This window comes from Pinus tabuliformis, chromosome X, assembly GCF_031772625.1.
Source record: "Pinus tabuliformis cultivar Carrire ecotype Pingquan chromosome X, CPIR1, whole genome shotgun sequence".
Classification (NCBI taxonomy): domain Eukaryota; kingdom Viridiplantae; phylum Streptophyta; class Pinopsida; order Pinales; family Pinaceae; genus Pinus; species Pinus tabuliformis.
Genome location: NC_142308.1, coordinates 1,666,412,075 through 1,666,428,850, shown reverse-complemented (window position 1 = coordinate 1,666,428,850; position 16,776 = coordinate 1,666,412,075). Strand labels below are relative to the sequence as shown.

At 38.5% G+C, this 16,776-nt stretch overlaps 2 pseudogenes; both read right to left on the bottom strand.

Annotated features, from left to right (window-relative positions):
• Window positions 1-6,693: 6,693 nt before the first annotated feature.
• Window positions 6,694-11,170, bottom strand: LOC149146404 (glutamate receptor 3.5 pseudogene; annotated as a pseudogene).
• A 10-nt stretch (window positions 11,171-11,180) lies between these two features.
• Window positions 11,181-12,779, bottom strand: LOC149146403 (glutamate receptor 3.5 pseudogene; annotated as a pseudogene).
• Window positions 12,780-16,776: the final 3,997 nt, after the last annotated feature.

Genomic DNA, 16,776 nt, shown 5'->3' with positions numbered 1-16,776 from the left:
ACCAGAGTAAAATTGTCCTATTTGATGGCACTGGATCTTACACAGCACAACAGCACACAAGAAAAATGATAGATTATTTCGAACTACATGAAATTGACATAGGAGATGTCCAAATGAGAATTTTTGCCCAAACTCTAGCTGGAGAAGTGAGAACATGGTTTAGAGCTCTACCTAACAATAGTATAGATAGTTTAGAAGTTTTTTACCAACAATTTTTACATAGGTGGGAGAAGAAAAAGAACCCTCTTCAAATTCTTTCTGAATATGAAAACATCAAGAGGGGACCAAACGAAACCATTCAGGACTACTGTACTAGGTTTAACAATGTATATAACGCAATACCACTTGACCTTAGACCTCCACCTGGCTTAGCCCTGATAAAGTTTCCAGATGGGTTTGACACTGATATGGCTTTCCAACTGAGAGAGAGGAATCCCCCAACCCTAGAAGATATGCAGAGTGTAGCAGTTAGTGTAGAAGCTAATCTGCTAGCCAAAAGAGCCAGGGTTAGAAACGAAAGAAGAACACCCTTGAAAGATGAAACCTCACCCTTTGATCAAAAAATGGATGCTTTAGCCAAAGGAATGGAAAAATTGATGGATAGGATAGAAGTCATTGAAAGGAAACCTCACCAGGATAACCAACAGGCACCTCCAGTGAGGAATCCAAACTTTAGGAAGAATCGAAACCAAAATACTGGTAAAAATGGGCCTGATCAAAATATCAGACCACCTTTCCAGGAAAACTATGCTGAAACTTCCCATTCCAAATACCTTGAGCAAGACACCCAAATTAACTTAATGGGATTGGATGATGAGGAAACTATCTTTCTAACTCAATATGATTAGGAATTACAAATGCTTCAGCAGTTCCAAACCCAAACTGGAGAATTCGACTACAAGCAAGGATATGATTCTGCTATCTTCGAAGTGCATAAAGAGTACAATTTGAGGAGAAAAAAGAACACTGATGCTCCAGAGAAAAACAAGAAAGAAATACCTAATCAACGTAAGAAAGTTAAAGTAGCTCCAGTTACAGAAACTCTCCAAATCCTTTCTAGATCAAATCAGAACCCTCTCGGTCCCACCGTTGAAGATGTAACCAATGACCAACCTTATAATGAGCAACGTTCCACTTCGGTTCCCTTCAAGGAAACAGTGGAACAGTCTCCAGAAATTGTATTAGAAAATCCAATAAAAAAGACTCTAAACACTGAAAAAGAAGAACAAACTACTCCAAACCCTATTGTTAATATTTCAAATGTTCAAACAGACAAATCCCCTTTTCCTTTCAATTTGGGAGCAGAGGTGGCCAAACTTAAAATCTCAATTCCTTTAACAGAACTGATGAAACATGAAACTTAAAAATCTCAAATAAGTAAATCTTTAAACTTCGTTGAGAATGAAGACTCCGTTAACTTATTTGATGATCAGCCTAAGTTAATTTTCAGTCCTGATGTTAATGGAAAACTAGTGGAAGGAGGGATACCACCCTTCTACTTTATCCTTAACATCCACGATAAAATCCTAAATAATGCCATGCTAGACTCTAGGGCTTCACACGATCTTATGCCTAAATCTGTTATGAAGAAGCTAAAATTGGATATCACTAAGCCTTACAAAGACTTGTTTTCATTTGATTCAAGCCAAGTTAAGTGCCTAGGACTTATAAAAGACCTGTGTGTTTCCCTAGTGCAGTATCCTACTAAGATCATTCTTATGGACATAGTTGTAGCTAATATACCACCTAAATATGGCATGTTGTTGTCTAGATCGTGGGGTGCCAAACTCCAGGGATCTCTGCAACTTGACATGTCATATGCTACCATATTAGTCTTTGGACATCCTAAAAAACTATATAGAGAGACTCTGATGAAGTATGTAGTGAGTACCCAGGAGAGGCCTCAAAACTTTCCTATATATTCAATGCATTCTGATATTGATTCTTTCATTCTTTACAATGTTGAATCGAACCAAGAAGACACTTCAAACAACATTATTTGAGAACCAAAAGAAATTTCAGTGGCAAAAGAAAATCAAAGTGTCCAAATTCAAGAGATTTCAGATAATAAAGATGACCTAGATACTTTAGTCAAAGAAGATTTTGTTCCCCCGCACAGTAGGAATTATGAGCATGAAATTCTATGGCATCTTGAATTCGATGGGTCAGTAAACAAACTAGGTGCAGGAGCAGGTGTATGGATTTACAACTTAGAAAATGATCATTCAAAAGGTCATGCCTATAGATTGAACTTTAAATGTACAAACAACATGGCCAAGTACGAAGCACTTTTTTTAGGTCTCAAATTGGTCAAAAGGTTAGGAGCCATAAGAGTCTCTATTATGGGAGATTCTGAGTTGGTAATAAAACAAATCAACATTGTTTATATGACTAGGGATCCTAGGTTAGGATTTTATATAGGAATAGTTGTAGAAATATTAAATACCTTTTTAGAAACAAAGCTTGCTGTTATTCCAAGAAAATACAATATGCAAGCTCACAGTTTGGCTATGTTTGCTAGTACTTGCAAGTTATCTTTTCATCCTAACCATCAGTACATTGCTGAGGTTAGGCACAAACCTGCTATTCCTAACAACTTAAAGAACTATCAAGTATTCACAAATGACCAACAAATTAACAGTTTTCTAACTTTAGATGAAGAATTTGTAAATAGCAACATAGATATTAACATAACATTAGATTTTGATTACACTGATAAAATAGAAATTAACAAGTATAAGATGAAAAGATAAATAGATTCCATCCCATGAAGTTTACAAAATCAGATATTCAAAATCTAAAACAAATTGAAATTGATGAGGAAATCGACGAAGAATCTGAAGTCATCAACCTTAAAGACAATTTTTTGCCCAAAGGATTAACTCCTTTGGAGGACTTGTTTGATTCAAACGATGTCCCTAGAAAGCTAAAGATGGAACCCTTAAAATCAGACATAGAGGAGTGCAACATAGGCTCTAAAGAAGATCCCAAACTGATAAAACTTACAAAGTCTTTACCTCCTGATGAAAAAGTGAAATACATAGAACTGTTAAAGGAATTCCAAGATGTTTTTGCTTGGAGTTATGAGGACCTTAAGTCCTATGATACCAGCATAATATAACACACCATTCCCTTAAAAGAAAACCAAAAGCCTTTTAGATAGAAGCTTAGAAGTATTAACCCCATTTTATTGCCTTCTATTGAAAAGGAAATCAAAAGAATGTACGAAGCCAAGGTCATTGCACCAATTAGATTCTCAGATTGGGTTTCTAATTTGGTACCTACAAGAAAGAAAACTGGCGAAATTAGATTGTGTGTTGACTCAAGGATAACTACCCTCTTCCTAAAATGGATCACATATAAAGAGGGTAGTAGCTTCAACCAGAATCTCACTGCTAGATGGGTTTTCTGGTTATAACCAGATTTTAGTCCACCCAAACAATCAGGCAAAAATTGAATTCACTACTCCTTGGGGCACTTTCATGTATGTGAAGATGCCTTTTGGGTTAAAAATGCAGGGGCCACCTTTCAAAGAGCAATGGACATAGCCTTTGATAAGGAAATCCATGACTTCCTTGTAATATACCTAGATGATATCAAGATATTCTCTAAATAAGATCAGCAACACCTAGATCACCTGAGGCAGGTCTTCACCAAGTGTAGGAAGTATGGAATTTCTCTGAATCCTAGAAAATCTTTGTTTGGGTTGGAAGAGGGAAAATTATTAGGCCACATAATCTCCAAAGATGGTATCCGGATCGGCCCGGCAAGAATTGAAGCCATTGTACAGATACCACATCCTAGGAGCATCAGAGGACTACAAGCCTTTTTAGGTAAAATAAACTTTTTGAGAAGATTTATCTCTAACTTAGCTGAAATAATTAGATTATTAAATAACATGTTAAAGAAAGATTCAACTATTAAATGGACACTTGAGGCTAAAAGGTCTTTTGAAGATATAAATCTAGCCTTAACACAAACACCAGTTCTCATCAGTCCAATGTTTGATAGGGATTTCATCATTTTTTCTTTCGCCTCAGAACATACCATTACTGCAGTCCTACTGCAGAAAAATGATCAGGGTTTTGAACAACCAATAGCCTTCTTTAGCCAAGCCCTAAGAGATGCACCTCTAAAGTATAATATAATGGAAAAGCAAGCTTTTTCTCTAGTCAAAGCCATTAAAGGTTTTAGAATTTACATCTTGTATTCTCATATAATAGCTTATGTTCCCAATGTTGTAGTCAAAGACATCCTAACGCAGGATGGACCAGATGGAAATAGAGGGAAGTGGATAGCTACCATATTAGAATATCACTTAGAAATTAAACATAAAAAATTGATCAAAGGCCAAGGTTTAGCCAAACTTATGGCTGAATCGAACTATCAGGCCCTAGACATTGATTTTATTGCAAAATTGGATAACAAAGAGGAGATCGCGACTCCACAGATCAACCAAGCCTTTATTGACTCACCATGGTATGCTGACATTATATATGTTCTACAAAACCTTCAAGCTCCTCTTGAGTTATCCAGGACTAAAAGTAGGTTCTTAAAAATGAAATCTTTGAAGTTTTGCATAATTGATAATGTTTTATTTTGGAAAAATCATGAAGGCATCCTTCTTAATTGTTTGTTAAAGGAAGAATCTGACAAAATATTACAAGAGTTTCATGCAGGTGACTGTGGGGGACATCTTTACTGGAAAATAAATTTGTAACCTCGCGTCATAAATGTTAGATTTTTGAAGGAAAAGGAAAACTATTACCATTACCTTTGAAACCAATATCTATCGAAGCACCATTTCAACAATGGGGTCTTGACTTCATTAGTGAAATTCATCCCCCTTCCTCTGCCCAACATAGATGGATCTCGACTGCTACATATTATTTTACAAAGTGGATAGAAGCCATACCCTCAAGACAAGCCATTGATACTGTAATAATAGGATTCCTTGAGGCCAACATTCTGTCCAGATTCGGTTGCCCAACCAAAATCATCACAGACAATGCAGCAGCTTTCAAATCAAAGAGGATGATTGATTTCTGCAACAAATATCATATAATCCTAGGTCACTCCATGACCTACTATCCCCAAGGAAATGGACTAGCAGCGTCTTCCAACAAGAGCTTAGTGAATATCATCAACAAATTGTTGGAAGATAACAAGAAAACCTGGAAAAAGAAGCTAGTAAATGCCTTGTGAGCAGATAGGCTAACCACAAAGAAATCCATTGGTACCAGTCCTTATCAGCTTGTCTATGGTGTTAGCGCTTGGAATTCACCTAGGCTGAGATAGACAAACTCTCAAGGCTACATCAAACCATTTCACCTCGTAGCTAGCCCTACGAGGTATGAGAAGGCTCTCTCGGGTCAGATTTGATAGATCTTTCAATAGGATTAGGCTGACCAATTAAGAATAAAGATTTTAGGCCAGTAAATTGATAGGGGGTTTGATTTAATGATTTTTGGGGTTTTTTAATGGAATGACGGGGCTTTTCTGGGCTGCATGGGCAAAATCACAGCTTCAAACAGAGAAATATAATGACTACACAGGTTATCAACTGAGGCAAGGTAGGCATGCAATTTAACACCAAATCTGGTTTCAAATGGGATGGCAAGACTGGTGAGGAGCTAAGGAGGGCAAATAATACTTCGAATCCTCCTTAAACAGAAGAAAACATTGAATTGAACAAACTTATAGGAGGAGCATATAATACTATGAATTCCTACCTAATCACTTCATTTGCTCAAATAGATATGATCATGAGGTGAATGAAACAAAACAGTTTACATATGAGACAAAGGGAAAAACTTATGCTAAATCAACATACCACATGAATCTCAGCAAACAGAGCTGTGAAATCCCATTAAATTCTCTGCAGAAAACTGTACAATACAAAGCTCTCTGCTTCTCCAGCAGCTCCCAGCGCTCAGAAAAACTCCCCTCTCTCACATTCTACTTACAAATGACATTTTTAATACAATAAATAAAACTGCTGCCCAAAACAGGGGCGTTGTTTTAACTAACATCACAAAAATATGAAACAAAATACAGCTGGGGGAAAACAAGTCGACCCCAAGACCAGGAATTTGTTTTTATCCTTATTTAACAAAATAAACTAAAACAAAACAATCAGCGCTCTTTCTACTTGATAACTGATGAAGTAGCATTTACATGTGTCAATCCCGACTGAAGACAAGCATAGGCAATCGCTCCTCGTTCTCTGCCACTTTGCATATGCTGGAAATTACAACTGCTCCCGAATTTCTGGAAATACATTGGCGATTTTAATAAAACAAACTTTAAACTAACATTCTGTTGATGATTTGGCTAATTATGAGGCAAAACTGGAGCGCAGATCTCCATAGGACCAAGATTGGAATCAAAACGCATTCTCTGGCTGTAATGGATAATCTTCACTTTAGTTTGGTTTGCCACGTTGCATAACCTTCAAGCTAGTAGTCCACCGATTCAGCTGATAATGACAACAATCACTGGCAGTCCCACAAAATCTCCAAAAGATTAATTGCTGGCGGAAATCATGGAACAACATCCTGTATGGGGTAATGAGGCCAGTCACACGATTTCGGTGGAGCTAAGATGTCGCTACAAATCGTTATCAAAAATAAAGGCAAAGCCCAATTACCGCCGTGGCAAACCAAATACCCAATCATTACCATGTTTTTCTTTTTAATGATACTGCAGCTTTTATATCAGCAACACGGAAACATCAAACAACAGCTGCTATGACAAGGAAAAATCCACCAGTCATAGACCACATCTCTACCGTGAATGGTTGCAGAAAAGCCCAAGCGTCACTGGAATTTTTCTCTCACAGCGGAGCCACCACAGCAAGGCCAGCTTCTATGTAAGGTTGCGTGAAGTCCACAAACCTTGACCGATGTGTCACAATCGTAATGTCCCCAACTACTGCATCAAATTTCTTTAAGGCAACCTGTTGCACAAGCTCGTCGTAATTGGGATTTTTATGGCCATTTCCAAAAGCTACAATCGTGTAGGGAAGAGCATAATATAATAAGCTCGCTGCAGCAATAAATACATTAATGCGGAAGCCATCGAACACATTGTTATCTTCTACTTTCACAAACTCTTGAAATCCAACCTTTCTGGGCACACCTATGACAAGATTTTTACCATTGTTTGGGAGGGCCCATCCTCGTGGCACAAGTTTGTTTTCACCCGGCCATATTACATCATACAGTTTCTGACCTACACTATGTATGGCGTGTGAGTTGGAACCCTTTATTACTGGAGGCGTAACAGATAGACCTGATTTATTTACCCAATAACCCACCTTGCGATACCCTGTTCCAACAATATTGATGATCTCAAAACTAGAACCATTTAAGTCCCCTCTGTTATCACACTCACTGGACCGGTTAATTCTGTAAAATTAGTTTGTGACACTATCTTCAGCAGTTTTGGACCTTCGTCAAAGGCCTTGAGTTTTGCTAGCTCTGTTTTGTTTCCACTTGCGCTGGATACCTGAGGATACTCTGTAAAAGACACAATTCCCCCTTCACTTATGAAAGTATGTAAAGAGTGAGCAATTGCCCAGACAGCATCGTAAGCATAGTATCCAAATGCATTTAAGCGAGCATCAACACTCCCAGCTTTATGTAGATTGTTCCATCTAATAGTGAAATCATGCTCCTTATCTGAAACTGGAATATGCCGACGTAAACTGATGACTCCTTGGAGTGAGTTCATGGTATCATAATCAAGAATGCTAGAATCCAAAGCAGAAAACAGCCAATCTGTAGCTATCCAAACATAGCCACTGTTCAACATTCCAAGGTACAGTGCTTCAGAGAAAAGATTCAGACCTGCATCGGGATTCATATGTACCACAAAGATTCGTGACTCCATCAATGCTAACTGTACCAAGACACTACCGATGTCACTTTCACTGGCTCCAGAGGCAACGCTTCTTTACGATAAATTTTAGATCTTACATCTCTAGGTGCATCACTGAGGGCCGATATTCCATTTCTCCCATAGTCATCATCTATATACACAGCGACAACATTCCTCCACTCATAAGAGCCAATCACGGCAGCAACTGCTGCCATTTCATAGAAATCACTGTGTGCTATGCGAAAAAATAAAAATAAAATAAGGGTATTGATATGAGGCGAGAGTTGGGTCTATTGCTCCAAATGACAGAGTTGATATGTGGAGTTCACTTGTTACATACGAAATCACATGAGCAAGAACAGAGTACTGTGGCCCTAGTATTGCCACATTGTTCCATTTCATTGTCTCCATAAACTATCCAAGCAAGATTACGAAGACCATAACGCCTCATTGTCTCTATTTGCAAGTGTTGCATCTTTATAACCATCCGTGTACCATCTTTCAAAATACCATCATGAACTTGTGCAATTGATACTGCTGCAATTGGTATTTTCTCCACATAACTCTTTGCCTCTGATTGCTAATGATATTTCTGAATTGTGCTTGTGCAGATAGGAGCTTTGAAGTCGCTACGGCCTTTTGAAGAGCTGGAGCATATTACATAATTTAAACAATACATTATGATTTCTTCTTCAAAACAGGGTTTTGAAGAAGAATCAATCTCTGACGTGAGACGGAGTCTAACATTGGCTCCATTTGGGATGGCAGCTGCAGCTTCCTGGAGGTGCCAAGAACCGCAGAACTTTGGGAGAGCGGACAGTGCCTCCACCATTGGGCAATGGAGTCATCATCAACACAACTCTTGACTTATTTTCACACTGAAACTGAACTGAAACAATCTTCAAACAAACTAAAACAAGATGCTGCCCTTATGGCTGCTTATTTATGTACATAACCTATTCTAATCTGCTGTACAAACAATAGATCAGGTAATGCTAAAATGCCATATTAACCATTCAATTAAACCTGACAATGAAGCCGCTTGAGAATGCTGCCACGAAGTCACAGATGCAATTGCTGGCAGCCCTTCATGCACATACTGAGCCCGGTCACGGAAAAGACAGCCTGATCTGTCCATCAGAGTGAAAAATATGTCCATATATGCCGCAATAGGATCACGGACACCGGACTCTGTTGGCTGCCCCAACTCTGCAATGCATACTTCCAGCTGCACATTATCAATGTATACATCTATAGGCAAGTCTGTTGTTTCTTGTTGCGAAGGAGGAAGGATTTCCAAGAACTTTTTAGGGTCTTGGAAATCATAAGACTGAATTTGCTCATCGAGATACTGAATCTCATTTTCAACTCTTTCAACAACTAACTCATAAAATCTAGTTTTGCCTTCAAGATGAAGCTTCGGAGATTTCAAACATTGAAGGAAAATACTGAAAAATTCTTCATTAATTTCAATATCCGCTAAAAACTCTCTATCGCCATCTAGAGCTTCACAAAGTGCAGGGTCTGCCACATACCCTACCATTGCATGAACATATCAACAGGCACTGGAATGTCTGGATCGAGTTGGAGTCGCCAGGTGAATGGTTCAGCCTGCATAAGTATTTGACTGCTGTCCACCATCAGCATCAGATCTGAAATTGATACATGTACTGGGGTAAAATGCAATCGAAGTGGTCGTATTCACAAGCTCACGGAGATTGACTGAAGCAGCGTTTATCTACTTGCGCTGATGTAAAACAAGAGCGTTTTCGAAGGCTTCTGGCGTAACTTCAGGCTCCGTCTAAGACTTATGAAATAACACGACAATGAGCAAACGATTAATATGTTCTCCCCAGTATGGTCGCCAATATGTTAGCGCTTGGAATTCACCTAGGCTGAGATAGACAAACTCTCAAGGCTACATCAAACCATTTCACCTCGTAGCTAGCCCTACGAGGTATGAGAAGGCTCTCTCGGGTCAGATTTGATAGATCTTTCAATAGGATTAAGCTGACCAATTAAGAATAAAGATTTTAGGCTAGTAAATTGATAGGGGGTTTGATTTAATGATTTTTGGGGTTTTTTAATTGAATGACGGGGCTTTTCTGGGCTGCATGGGCAAAATCACAGCTTCAAACAGAGAAATATAATGACTACACAGGTTATCAACTGAGGCAAGGTAGGCATGCAATTTAACACCAAATCTGGTTTCAAATGGGATGGCAAGACTGGTGAGGAGCTAAGGAGGGCAAATAATACTTCGAATCCTCCTTAAACAGAAGAAAACATTGAATTGAACAAACTTATAGGAGGAGCATATAATACTATGAATTCCTACCTAATCACTTCATTTGCTCAAATAGATATGATCATGAGGTGAATGAAACAAAACAGTTTACATATGAGACAAAGGGAAAAACTTATGCTAAATCAACATACCACATGAATCTCAGCAAACAAAGCTGTGAAATTCCATTAAATTCTCTGCAGAAAACTGTACAATACAAAGCTCTCTGCTTCTCCAGCAGCTCCCAGCGCTCAGAAAAACTCCCCTCTCTCACATTCTACTTACAAATGACATTTTTAATACAATAAATAAAACTGCTGCCCAAAACAGGGGCGCTGTTTTAACTAACATCACAAAAATATGAAACAAAATACAGCTGGGGGAAAACAAGTCGACCCCAAGACCAGGAATTTGTTTTTATTCTTATTTAACAAAATAAACTAAAACAAAACAATCAGCGCTCTTTCTACTTGATAACTGATGAAGTAGCATTTACAGGTGTCAATCCCGACTGAAGACAAGCATAGGCAATCGCTCCTCGTTCTCTGCCACTTTGCATATGCTGGAAATTACAACTGCTCCCGAATTTCTGGAAATACATTGGCGATTTTAATAAAACAAACTTTAAACTAACATTCTGTTGATGATTTGGCTAATTATGAGGCAAAACTGGAGCGCAGATCTCCATAGGACCAAGATTTGAATCAAATCGCATTCTCTGGCTGTAATGGATAATCTTCACTTTAGTTTGGTTTGCCACGTTGCATAACCTTCAAGCTAGTAGTCCACCGATTCAGCTGATAATGACAACAATCGCTGGCAGTCCCACAAAATCTCCAAAAGATTAATTGCTGGCGGAAATCATGGAACAACATCCTGTATGGGGTAATGAGGCCAGTCACACGATTTCGGTGGAGCTAAGATGTCGCTACAAATCGTTATCAAAAATAAAGGCAAAGCCCAATTACCGCCGTGGCAAACCAAATACCCAATCATTACCATGTTTTTCTTTTTAATGATACTGCAGCTTTTATATCAGCAACACGGAAACATCAAACAACAGCTGCTATGACAAGGAAAAATCCACCAGTCATAGACCACATCTCTACCGTGAATGGTTGCAGAAAAGCCCAAGCGTCACTGGAATTTTTCTCTCACAGCGGAGCCACCACAGCAAGGCCAGCTTCTATGTAAGGTTGCGTGAAGTCCACAAACCTTGACCGATGTGTCACAATCGTAATGTCCCCAACTACTGCATCAAATTTCTTTAAGGCAACCTGTTGCACAAGCTCGTCGTAATTGGGATTTTTATGGCCATTTCCAAAAGCTACAATCGTGTAGGGAAGAGCATAATATAATAAGCTCGCTGCAGCAATAAATACATTAATGCAGAAGCCATCGAACACGTTGTTATCTTCTACTTTCACAAACTCTTGAAATCCAACCTTTCTGGGCACACCTATGACAAGATTTTTACCATTGTTTGGGAGGGCCCATCCTCATGGCACAAGTTTGTTTTCACCCAGCCATATTACATCATACAGTTTCTGACCTACACTATGTATGGCATGTGAGTTGGAACCCTTTATTACTGGAGGCGTAACAGATAGACCTGATTTATTTACCCAATAACCCACCTTGCGATACCCTGTTCCAACAATATTGATGATCTCAAAACTAGAACCATTTAAGTCCCCTCTGTTATCACACTCACTGGACCGGTTAATTCTGTAAAATTAGTTTTTGACACTATCTTCAGCAGTTTTGGACCTTCGTCAAAGGCCTTGAGTTTTGCTAGCTCTGTTTTGTTTCCACTTGCGCTGGATACCTGAGGATACTCTGTAAAAGACACAATTCCCCCTTCACTTATGAAAGTATGTAAAGAGTGAGCAATTGCCCAGACAGCATCGTAAGCATAGTATCCAAATGCATTTAAGCGAGCATCAACACTCCCAACTTTATGTAGATTGTTCCATCTAATAGTGAAATCATGCTCCTTATCTGAAACTGGAATATGCCGACGTAAACTGATGACTCCTTGGAGTGAGTTCATGGTATCATAATCAAGAATGCTAGAATCCAAAGCAGAAAACAGCCAATCTGTAGCTATCCAAACATAGCCACTGTTCAACATTCCAAGGTACAGTGCTTCAGAGAAAAGATTCAGACCTGCATCAGGATTCATATGTACCACAAAGATTCGTGACTCCATCAATGCTAACTGTACCAAGACACTACCGATGTCACTTTCACTGGCTCCAGAGGCAACGTTTCTTTACGATAAATTTTAGATCTTACATCTCTAGGTGCATCACTGAGGGCCGATATTCCATTTCTCCCATAGTCATCATCTATATACACAGCGACAACATTCCTCCACTCATAAGAGCCAATCACGGCAGCAACTGCTGCCATTTCATAGAAATCACTGTGTGCTATGCGAAAAAATAAAAATAAAATAAGGGTATTGATATGAGGCGAGAGTTGGGTCTATTGCTCCAAATGACAGAGTTGATATGTGGAGTTCACTTGTTACATACGAAATCACATGAGCAAGAACAGAGTACTGTGGCCCTAGTATTGCCACATTGTTCCATTTTATTGTCTCCATAAACTATCCAAGCAAGATTACGAAGACCATAACGCCTCATTGTCTCTATTTGCAAGTGTTGCATCTTTATAACCATCCGTGTACCATCTTTCAAAATACCATCATGAACTTGTGCAATTGATACTGCTGCAATTGGTATTTTCTCCACATAACTCTTTGCCTCTGATTGCTAATGATATTTCTGAATTGTGCTTGTGCAGATAGGAGCTTTGAAGTCGCTGCGGCCTTTTGAAGAGCTGGAGCATATTACATAATTTAAACAATACATTATGATTTCTTCTTCAAAACAGGGTTTTGAAGAAGAATCAATCTCTGACGTGAGACGGAGTCTAACATATGGAATGGAGGTTGTTTTCCCATCTTCCTTGGGAACACCAGTGATGAAGTTGCTCCAAGAAGTACAGGTTGAGCCAAACGATATTCAAAGGAGGATCAACCAGATAATTCACCTACAACAGACCAGGGAAGAAGTGTATATCATATCCCAAGTTGTGCAGGAGAGAATCAAGAAATATTTTGACAAAAGGACCAAGGCAAAAGATTTCTATCTAGGAGATAAAGTTTTGAGATGGGACTCAAGAAGGGAGGATAAAGGTAAACATGGGAAGTTTGATTTCCTATGGAAAGGCCCTTACATCATTTATGCTTTCAGGTGTAATATTTCTTTTTTCCTCAAAGAATTGGATGGTACAGAAGTAGAAGGAGGACCATCTAATGATCGAATTCTTAAGCACTACATTGATCCTAGTCACCGATTTCACTAATCACTTGTACATATTTTATTCTTCAAAAATTTTAGTGTTGATTGGATGGTAATTTTGGAGTTGAAGCTCGAAGAGAAGGCCCTAAGCTTCAAAAGTTTCACTGTCATAAATACCAATAATGTAGCAAAGTAAAAGGGAAAAGTTGCAGAGTAAGATCACAACAACTCAGAAGGCCATTGATCTACTAGTTCTTGATAAATACCAATAATGCAGCAAAGTAAAAGGGAAAAGTTACAGAGTAAGATCACAACAATTCAGAAGGCCATTGATCTATTAGTTCTCGACATTTCACCAGGAAATGCCATCCCCAAGTGGAGCCACTGTTAGGTTCCTATACCAATAGGAGTCATAATTTTTGAATGGCTAAGGTCAAATCTGTAATATGTACATACCTTTGCTTTCTGCAGCTGTTTTCCATTTCCAAAAAATCAAAAAATTAAAAAAATGTAAAGAGGGTATGTCCTAAAAGAAAAATTAAAGGACAAAAAAGAATAAAAAGGTCAAAAAAGATGAAAAAATGAACCCCGAGAAAGAAAAATTACCATGAAAGTGTGCAAGTCAAAATGCCACTACTATTTACTTTTGATGCAGAATAAAATATTATGTGTAGCTTGTTACCTTAGCCACAATACATGGACGGTCAAAATGTTTAAACTTGGCTCTTTCATGTTTTCAATTTTATGCTTAGAGATAGAGAATAAAATCTGACCAAACTGTTTAATCTCTGCAGATAATTAGATTAGGTAGAGTAAATAAAAAGAGCTCAACTGTTTAATCTGATCCCTTGGATGTAATAAGGTTAGGTTTAGATAGATTCCTATTCTAAAAGAAAAGAAAAGTTTTGATAAATGGTTTGCCAGCGTAAATGCACAACTAATAAAGAGAAGTAAAAAATGGTAGGATGAGTAGGTGGGTAAGTAGAAGAATGGTTGAAGAATTGTGATGATTGATTAGATAAGATCATATTATTCACCTTCATCATCAAAGTTCTAAGTATGGATGAAAATTGAGCATTTATCAAAGTACATAAATTCAATTGATTAAACTCCCTCATTCATTACATTTTCCACTTAACTAATTTCCAAGAAAAGTCTTAAAGTACCTAAAATCTTAAGTTAAAGGGGCTCAGAGCATTTCTCTGACTTCTGGAGGGACCGGACCCTCGGCCCAATGACTTATAGGTCCTAAGTACTAAAAGTCTCCTCATAAGCATTCACCCCCTTCAAATTCACTCATATTCCCCAACAAATCCCTTTTCCTAAGAAAAACATCATTTTCCCCTAATAAACCCCTTTCTCTAAGGATAAAACCTTGTTATCCTAGAAAAAGTAATTATTCCCCCATGAAAAGACCCCTTTTTCTCATAAAAACCCAAAAAAACTTTGAAGCCTAAGTATCATGTGTTTACAAAAAAGAAAATTAACAAAATACATTATACTTAGCGCTTTATTCATTCCCCGACATCATCATATTAATTTCTAACTTATATATATTAAATCCCAAAAAAGCAATAAGACCCTTCCCCTATAGTTATATAATAAAAACCCTTATATTAATATCCTGCCCCGAAAAGTTTGAAATATAAACTTTATATGAACCCTATCCAAAAGAAATTAATTAACCGATCTGCAGTTAATTAATAATCACCCCGCCAATGAAATCACCCCCAACACCCTTAATCAGCTATAAACCATTCATTAAGTTAATCCCGTGCTCTTAAACCTTCACTGGACCCTCCATTTAACCTTCGTTCAAACCTTTCACCCTGATCACTGTTCAATCAGCCCCCTTTAATCCAACAGCTATCGATCGTATCGGGCGGCCTCCGTAGCTCGACCTTTACCTGCCCGATGTGGGTGGTTTCATTTTCGACCCCAATGGTATGTGTCGCTCGATAAATGGAATCGGACGACCTCCCCCCGAAACCACCCCAACCCAAAATCGATGCAACTTAAACCCGTTTACCGCCTCCCGCTAGATGACAAAACGTCTCATCCCCCACTTAATGCCAAAACACACCTTTCCCTGTGTACCCGCCAAATTGGTTGACTTTACATATAAAACTAAAAAACTCATTGTTTTTGGTTTTATCGTGGAAAACACTCAGACCTCCATGCAACTGCCAACCCACGTTCAACCGTCAACCTGTCGAAGTTGCTGAACGTCCAGTCCATTCTTCAGTCACATATGCCTCCTGCAAAGCGTGCACAGTCACCCATCAACCCGTTCAGAGCCAAAACTAGGTATTTATCCAAATTCACCGAGAAACCCTGTCTAATTCCCAAACATGTTACTCAATTGCTTTAAGTTATTAAGTAATTAAGTAAAACAATTGCTCAGCAACCCCAAACTACTCTGAATTGAACCAATTTGCTCCCAATTTGACTGAAAACCCTTTGCCCCCATTCTTGAATCCACAAGAACCAAGGATGGCTGCTCCAGTTGCATTGAATGTCCTACCAATTACTACTCCCCACCGGGACTTAGACCATCTCCCTTTGGCAGACAAAGACTTTCAAATCAAAGACACCTCTGTCCATGAATCCCCACTGAAGTTATACTGCAGGTACAGAGACCAGTACTTAAACCACGCAGACAAAATAGGTCTTTGGGAATCAAATTTTCCCAAGTACCAATTCCCTAGAGTTCATATCTTCCCTGAAATTGTCCACTATTGCCATATGAACTACAGTCCCAGCCAAAGAGCAGTGATGACTCCTGACCATACTGTATTATTCACCATCACTGTTGAATCCATCAATGAAATACTGCAGTTGCAACTAGGGAAAAACCTGACCCCCATTTCTGTTGGAGACCTGCTTGACAGGTTCCCTACAATCACCTCCATCAAACTTGCTCAATTATTCCAAACCTTCATTAGGGAAGAGAAATACATTCCAAAGGACCCTCCCCCATACATGTGGACCATATTCTCTGAACTTGGCCAAGACATTATATCAATGATATCTAGTGTTTTAGGCCATACTACCAGTGAGTTTGTTGATGAGATCATTATAGCCTTCATGTCCATTTACACTCTTGGACAGCCCCCTGCCATCATGTTTGATTATGCCAAATTCATTGCAGATAAAATGCATGATCAATTCATGAGAATGGACAATGAAAGAGTATTCAAATACTCATCAGTTTTATATCATCTTTTCCTATACTATCAAGCTGATAAATTCCCATTCACACTTCAAAAGCTTGATACCAGAGGCAACCCAAGATCA